Below are 8,788 nucleotides of genomic sequence, written 5' to 3'. Positions count from 1 at the left end.
CTTTAAAATGCTGGCACAAAACTTAACTAACAGAAAAGCATAAAATATTGTTAAAATCCCAAGGAAAAGTTACTACCCTAAAATTAAGTTTTAAAGTTATGACTAAGCAAGTAGAGGAAAATTATTTCAATTATTAGAGAAAAGTGCTTGTGTTTATGTCTAGTGTTTTTTTTCATACAAAAACAAAATTGAACACAGTTTTGCCTGGTAGTATGAAATCCAAACATAAAAAAATCTGGAAAAACGAATGAATGAATGTCATAGTCAATTGTACATCAGGTGATTTTAGCATCTTTCAGAAATCTACCTATTGAACACATAAAAGCTTGCAAGAATATAGAATAATTGGACAATTGAGTCATTAAATTGGCTTTACCACATTCAGTACAGAATCCTACAATAAATGAAAAGGGATACAATAATCAAGAGAGAAGGATCTCCACGAACTAAACCACAGTTTCATAGCAGATTCTATCTCTCAGGAGCAGTTGCCAAGGAACTGATTAGTTGATCTTAGTCCAGACTGGAGTATTGCCAAACATACATCACATAGACAATGAGTCAAAGGACTTTTAAATATTGGTAAGATATTGGCTAAACTTTCAGAAGGAGAATCTAATTCAGGCAGTGATTAAATAATAGCATTGCTTACATTTGAAATGAGGAAAGAAAACCAGAAGGAAAAATTGCTGTAGCTACTTATATAAGTGAAAACACTTTTTTGATTTTTCATTTCTCCATTAATTTTATGCCTGGTATGTTTCAGAAATTTGATGAACAGATTAACCAGAATACTATACTTGCAAGGAGTCAAAATATCTACATTCAGTGTTCTAGTCAAGAAAACTTTTGCTTACAATTTTAAAAGAGTCATTTGCTTCACGTAAAAAGGTTAAGACAGGTTATCTAATTTATTCCTGATCCCTTTGATTCTCTTATTTCAAATGAATTTATTTATATGCTTATATTTTGTAACAGAATCTTGAAAACACAATTTACCTATTTAATCCATAATATTCTCTGCTAATATATGGCTCCTCAGTAGCCAGTAGGTCATCTATTTTTGAGTATTTTGTGCTTAATCACTATCATTATGTCCATCACATAAAAGCAGCTTAATAAAAAGGTTATTGAGTGGCCAGATTATTAATACGTTAAAGATTCCTATACATTTTTTAGAATGTTTTACAAGAAATATTTTGTATTATTGAGAACCTTTTAATGTTTAGAATAATGCTAAGTTATTGTGTGGCTTCTTTAAACTTCCAGACTCTATAAGTGTACAGTGGAATTTTTCAGTTGCTGTATAGTAAGTTATGTCACCATAAATTCAATATAGGTACTTACATATATCTATTAATTTTGTGTTAGGCAAATTACTTGAAATATTTGCAAAATGTCATGTAATTCCTTCAATTTTCAGTAATTATTTTTGCTTTTAAAATATTTGTTTTTCATAAACTATTTTAATATGAAAGCGATTTATTTATTTGTAATTAATTTTATAAGTACAATTTAGAAATGCATAATGATCCCATTCATTGTAAGGAATTTGCACCTGTACATGATATATTTCTCTTTTTTCCCAATGCCTTTCCTCTTTTTCAGTTCTTGCTTATTTATAAAGCTTTGTTTTCATTTTATTATTTTTTGTCACTTTTTCTTTGCCCTTTCACTCCTCTCATTTCCCTTTCCTTTTAAATAATTGCTTCCTATTTCACAATATCTGTTATACATTTGGGTTCTTATTTATGCTTTCAGTTTCTCACACCAGAGAGACAATGTGATATTTACACATACGTGTCCGATTTATTTCCCTTGAGAATGTAGTCTTAAGGTCCAGCCATTTATCATCAGTGTCTCAAATTTATTCTTTATGGCTGAGTAGCGCTGCTGTATAAGAAAGTAAAAACCATATCTTTTTTTATTTCATTTCTCAGTTAATGGGAATTTGGTTTGTTTCTAAGATTTAGCTATCACAAGCTGTGCTGCTATAAGTATGGGTGTGCATATATTCCTGTGGTATGATAATATTTAATGAGTTATTATTTGAATGTAAAATTTTCAGAATTTTCAGTTCTAAGTTTTTATGTGGTAAACATCAATAAATATTACTCATAGTGGCAAAATTTCTTCATATTCCTCAGTAGTTTGTTATAATATAAAGAACTCTAATAGTTAAAAACTGAAGAAATTCTAGTCTACTAGGCCCGTACATTCTTCCAGATCATGTTTAAGGAAGATGAACATATTAAACTTTCTTCATCGAAGCTAATGTTGAAATGGAAATTATACAGCATGTGTAAATTGGTCTGAGTTACTTAATTTTGAAATTTACATTATGTGAATCATAATTTTTGTCAAAATAAATTTTTGTAATGTTGTGACCTTGAGTAATTCCACACTTGTCCATTTTTAGTACAAAGGTGTTCAATAAACTCAGGACAGTTTCACAAAATGGGTGAAAGTGTCAAGAGACACAATCAGAAATTTTTCGAAGTGTAGATTTTGTAAAGTGAGTACAATTAGTTATGTAATTAAATTTATTGTGGTATATAACTGATAATCTTGTTAGACATTAGCTTAGCTTGCTCAAAATTTAGAAGCAAACCTATTTGTATTCTTATTTGTATTCCTATTTGTAAACCTATTAACCTGTTTGTATTCTTTATTTGCTGTTAGTGTACTATTTCATAGAGCTCTTTTGACAATGTGAATGGAATCTACCCTATTCCTTGCTCAATCATGATTTCAGATTTCTCTATATATTTCCACAAAATCTTGTTCATGAAGATAATAACAGGGGTTCTGAAGTGCACTTATTACTTGGCTTCTCCTTGAGAGGCTATCCCTTAAGATAGGGCATCTCTTTAAGCTTAATTTTGGAAAAAGAGGATGGTTGTAATGTTAAGGTGAAAAAAAAAAAAAGAGAACAGGCAGTAAGCCTGAGTCATATAAAAATCAGCTGCCATTAAGAAATATAGTGGAGATCATAGAGCTAAGGGACATTTTAGTGTAAGCAAGAAAGCACCAACTCTTTTCGAAATGTCTCAGACCAGTTCTATTGTTCTAAGCAAATGTTCTGATTTTATTTTAAGCCTATTTGTAGTGTGAAATTCTAATATACTTTTTTCCCGTTTTTATGTTCAAAATATACTCTAGATCTAATTTTGTTTTTAGAGACCCAGAATGATTTTATTACTGAATTTTATATCTGTCCTTACCATCACTGTTTGAATCTGCACTGGCATTGGAAAGTCTAAATTCTCTGAGTTCCTGCAGGACATTTATCATACTTAATACCAACTGAAATATCTTATTTTTATAAACCTGGCCACATGGCATAATATAGAGGGAAAAGCTCCAGGGAGAAATTGCACCATCCATGTAAAGTCACAGCATTTTAGAGCTAGAAGGATATTTAGCGATGATCCAATTCAATAGCCTCATTTTCCAGATGACTAAATTAGGACTGCCGAGGCTAAGAAGAGCCTGAATACCTTCTGCAGGGAATAATTTTGCATTCTGAGATATCAAAACAGTCTTGCCACTGTAAAAGAATTAAATGTGTATCCAGTTATTTGCAAATATATTTGCAATTAATTTGACCAACTTCACTTCTCTGACTCCCATTTTGCTAGTCATTGAAAGAGCTGTACTGTAATGTTCAGTCTTATCAAGAGGAAAGGTGAAGGGCAATCAGCACTAATAGATACCAGGCACTGAAAATAAATCAAGCAATGATGAAACGAGTTTATTGTCAGACATGGCTTACTGGCCTTGTTGTCTAATCTAATATACTTTGGGAAGAATATGAGCTTTATGACTCACTCTGGTTTGTGGAACATATTTTCTGGGAGCATGAGTGTTGTGGATTATATATACGATGTTATTTATTTCCAATTCTTGAGAAATTGAGTTTTGCTCTTTTCAGAATTCTGTGTATATGAAATATTGACTATTTTGCATCATTGTCACGTTTCCAGGGTCATTTTGATAAAAAATGGTGAAATAAGTAATGCAGCACATTATAAATGTACAACTTTACACTTCTATGCTATTATTATTATCATTATCATTATTATCGCTATACTTGTTATGGAACTAGTAATATATTTTTATACTGCATTAAAGCAGAGGCTACTTTCTTCAGGGAAAAGTTATTTGTGTTTTCAAAAGCAATAACTTTCCATATATATGAAACTAAAATAAATATTCATTTACATTAAAGAAAATAAATATACACATATATCCTCTAATCCGGAAGTTTTTCTGTAAAATATATAGCTTTATACGGTACGTGGGAAAATATGCCATTTTTGGCAGCGTCAAATTATATGCCCAATGAGATTGAAGATATATATGTAGATTGATGAATATTTATTAATGTTAATACTTATTAATAAATATATTAATATATTAATATAATACATAAGTATATTATATAATATATTTATATAATAGATGTAAATAAATATATCAATGAAAATAAATATTAATGTTTATTAATAATACAAATATTTATTAATATGTGTAGATTTACAAATATTTATCAATATTAATATAAATGTTGATGAATATTAACTTTTATTAATCATATTTATGACTATTAGTAAATGATAGATCCTAGATATTTTAGGATCTATATGTTCTTATTCCACTTCCATTTGTATAACAGATGACAAATGCAATGTACAGCTGCATCATAATTAAATGCATTTTCCTTTCTAGAATTACAGCCATTTTTAATACTGCTTAATATGCTGGGTCTATAAGGCAACTATACATTATTGACTCAAACTGTGATATTATTAATTTAACAAAAATCATTGAAAAATGATGTTAGCCTGAATAATTTATGCAAACAAGAAAATTATCCATGATATGTATTTTATAAAGGTGATCAAAATTTCTTTAAACTGCATAAATTTCACTAGGTAAAAATGTTTATTATTAACATCAAACAGGTACAAAATTCACTTTTTACATAAGGCATTTATGGGAAGGCAATATTGCCAACTGGTTTTGGTATTGATGCCCTTTTAGAATTAGTTCTGTGAATATTCCTGCAGGTGGCACAAGAGAAACAGATTGAGAGATATTTTGTATATGTGTCACTCCAAAATCCCCTTTTGGGTGTCCTATTCAGCATCATTTTAAGCTATTGGATTGGGTTCATAAAATCATTCTGATATGGAAAATAATTTTTCTGCATCCTGTCACAAAATTAAAAATGCTATTTTGTACTAATACTATTTGTCAAGTGTCAAAAATTGCCATATGTTTGATAATATTGAAAGGCTCCTATTGTTCAGGTGGGTGCCAGCTGTAGTTCAGATGACTCACAAGGTAAGTGATGATGATTATTCATGTATTATGCTTTTCCTTCTACTCCAAACTGACTACTGTGAGGTATACTAGCAGATATTTCTAGTACAAATCCTGCTTTCTGTCTGAAAACATCTTAAATCCTTTATTTTGCAAAATTCAATTTTTTCTTATTTATTGTTTTGCTAACATACCTGTCTCTTATTCTTGCCTTGGAAAGGGATGGTGGAGTAATTATATTTAACACTTCAATACTTAGTACATTACAAATGATATAAGCAATATAAAAACCTGTTGAGTGATAATAACCAATAAGTTGTTTTATTAATGCTACTTATTTATGTCACAATAAGTAATAATAACAAAAATAATAACACTTTCAAAAGTTTTTCAATGGTGTTACTAGTAGTTAATAAAAGCACCATGATTATTTTCCTTCCAATTGATATAAGGGAATAAAAATAGCACAGTAAAGGCCATTACTTCAAATATCCCATCCTGCCACTTAATTTACTTTTTCGCTACTTCAATATTGGTTGTGAAGCAACTTAAACTATGGCAGACAATTCAAGCATCATAATTAAAACTGACCTTTTCTCTGTTGTCTATCATAGGATTTTTTTTAAACAAAACACTCTAGAAAAGATTTCACTGTCCTAATAAAGTTATGGCTTATCACACTGACTGAAATGTCAAGTTATCTGATGATTATGACTCTTAGAGGATATTTTTTTGAAAGAACGTGGCATTTGGAGTACCTTAAAAGTAAAAAAACAGCACAAGAAAATTTGTTTTGAGATATGCAGTATTGTAAACATGTACCAATTAATTTTATTCCTCCTGATTTTCCAGATCATAAATAAGCACAATCGTAAAAATCAGAAAAAAACAAAGTAGTAAAACAATGGTCATAATAGGATAAATGTCAATGGCATCTAGGATTATATAACCTGTGTTCACAAATATGAAATCATTGATCAATTTGTTGTTTGTGACACTGTTTGGCATGAGCCAGGGATGATTTGGGGATAGATAATTAACCCTATATAAGTTGTGCTTAGGACATGAGCACCAAAAACAAAGTGTAAAGTGACCAGGCCTTTGCTGTTAAAAGTTTAAATTCTAAATTCAAATTCTAGCCAGATCAGAAAAAAATGTAGATTTTCCCATGTTTCTATACACGTAAAGCTACTGTACGCTACTTTAAAATTGTAAAATACAATGACTGTATCAGTGCAGAAAAGGCAGGACATAAACTTTTGAATGCATTATATTAAACCGTTCATGACTTGAACCTTGAACCTATACTGCCAATTTCATCTGTCAGCAGTCACCTCACTCAAAGATGATCCTCTAGGTAGCAAGCTTTTCAGATATTGAACAGCCTTGTCTTAATTTTGAACCTATTCAGACTGTACTTCTTTCTATGTAAAATGTTTGTCGTTGTGGTGTCCTGGCTGTGTTGATGCCCTGAATTGACTTAAAACATTTATCATTTGTTTTGATTTTGGGAAAGAACCAGAAGTCTCACAGTGCCAGATACTCTGAATAAGGTGAAAGAGAACACAACACTGAGATGTTTGATGATTGTGTCAATTTAAGTAAGAGAACCTTAACTAAATTGGTTCAGCAATTCCACACCCTAGGTTGTGGAAGACCTACCCTAGGGTTGCCTGTTGTCTGGATGGCATCAAAGGGAAATAAAGAAGGATGGATCTGCTTCTGTTTCTCTGAGGTGCTCCAATCTTTACCTTCACTGTGGACATCATGACCTGGCTTCCAGTGCAAACTCTTTAGCTTCTGGTATAGAGTCTCCAGCCTTTTATCTAGATTTGCCTAGTCTCTTCAGCTTACATTGCAGACCCATTGGCCTCCTAATATGGGATCTCACAGGACACTGCACTGAGTTCCAGACCTTTGACTGTATCCTTCAGTCTCCAGTGTACAGACAGACCCTCTGCACTCTTTCCTTTCCAACTCTGTGGGTGTCCATAGCAAGCCAATCTTGTAAATTTATAAACATTTGTATATCTTGTGTTATACCCATTTCTCTAGTGATCGCTGACTGGTAGAAGCATATTGTTTTTACAGGGCTGCCTTGTCATCGGATGGCATCTGACAGCAGCATCCATTGTAGTTTTGATCGAGCTTCCTAAAGGCATTCACAAAAAAGGAAATTCAGAACTGTGTCAGTCAGTGGCGAGAACTATAAGAAAAGCATGTTTGAAGTGAAAGGGAGTATTTTGAGGAAACATTAATGGAAGTATGTCTTTAACTAATAATTTTTTTTAAAGTTTAAACCTACACCGTCTATTTTTATCCTATCTGATTAGCTATGGTAACAACACTGATTCTTCCAATTCATGAACAGATATGACTTTCTGTTTATTTATACTCCCTTCCATTTTTGGTCAAATTTTGTTTTCATTGTAATCATCTTTCACCTATTGCTTAAACCCATTTTTATATTTTGTTGGAATTTGTAATTCATTTTCTTGAATTGTACTTTAAGTAATAGGCCATAAAGCCTATATGCATGTTACTGGCTTTCTCTGTTGACTTTGTGTACTGATATTTTGCTGAATGCATTAATTATATTTGGTGATGTTCTGAGGGATCTTCAACATGTAAGATCAAGTCATATGCAAACAGTAATAATTTCACTACTTTTTGAATTTGTGTATCTGTATTAGTCACTTTCTTATCATTGGGACAAAACAACAGACACCTGCAATTTAAGGAAGAGAGGTCTATTTTGCTTCCATTTTAGAGGTCTCTATTCGTGACTGTAAGTCTGTAATGGTATTGCAGAATGAAATGGCAGAGGAAAGCTATGCATCTTACGACAACCAGGATGCAGAAAGAGAAGGAAGGACAGGAAACAAGAAGACACTCTTCTAGGTTACATCTCCAGTGACTCACCTCCAATCAAGCTCCACCTCATGCAAACACATTAAACTGCTAAACTCATCACTGGATGAATCCACGAGTGATTATAGCACTCCCGTTGTTTTAATCACTTTCTAAACACGTGAGACTTTCAGAGAAAATTTTGGATCTAAAACATAACAAGGCCCAATTTTTTCTCACCTGATTGCTCTGTTTTACACTTGCAACAATCTTCACTAAAAGTAGTGAAAATCAGCACCTTTGTCTTCTTCCAAAGCTTAGAGACAGTACTTGTAGCTTTTCCCACATTCAGGATAATGTTATCTATTTTCTTATTGTAAGAGAAATTTATTGTTTTACATATATATGTGTCCTTCTACACCTAACTATATAGGTGTCCTTCTACACTTAACTTGATGAGAATGTCTTATTATGGAAGAGATTGTGAATTTTAACAAATGTGTTTTCTTCATCTGTTGGAAAGATCCTATGGTTTTTATTCTTCATTTTGTTAGTATATGATGCTTATCGATTTATGTATGTTGAGCCATACCTGGATCTCTGGGATAGA

Source organism: Cavia porcellus, unplaced genomic scaffold, assembly GCF_034190915.1.
Source record: "Cavia porcellus strain 051 isolate PalLab524CR breed Dunkin Hartley unplaced genomic scaffold, mCavPor4.1 scaffold_33, whole genome shotgun sequence".
Classification (NCBI taxonomy): domain Eukaryota; kingdom Metazoa; phylum Chordata; class Mammalia; order Rodentia; family Caviidae; genus Cavia; species Cavia porcellus.
This window is presented reverse-complemented; position numbering follows the sequence as displayed.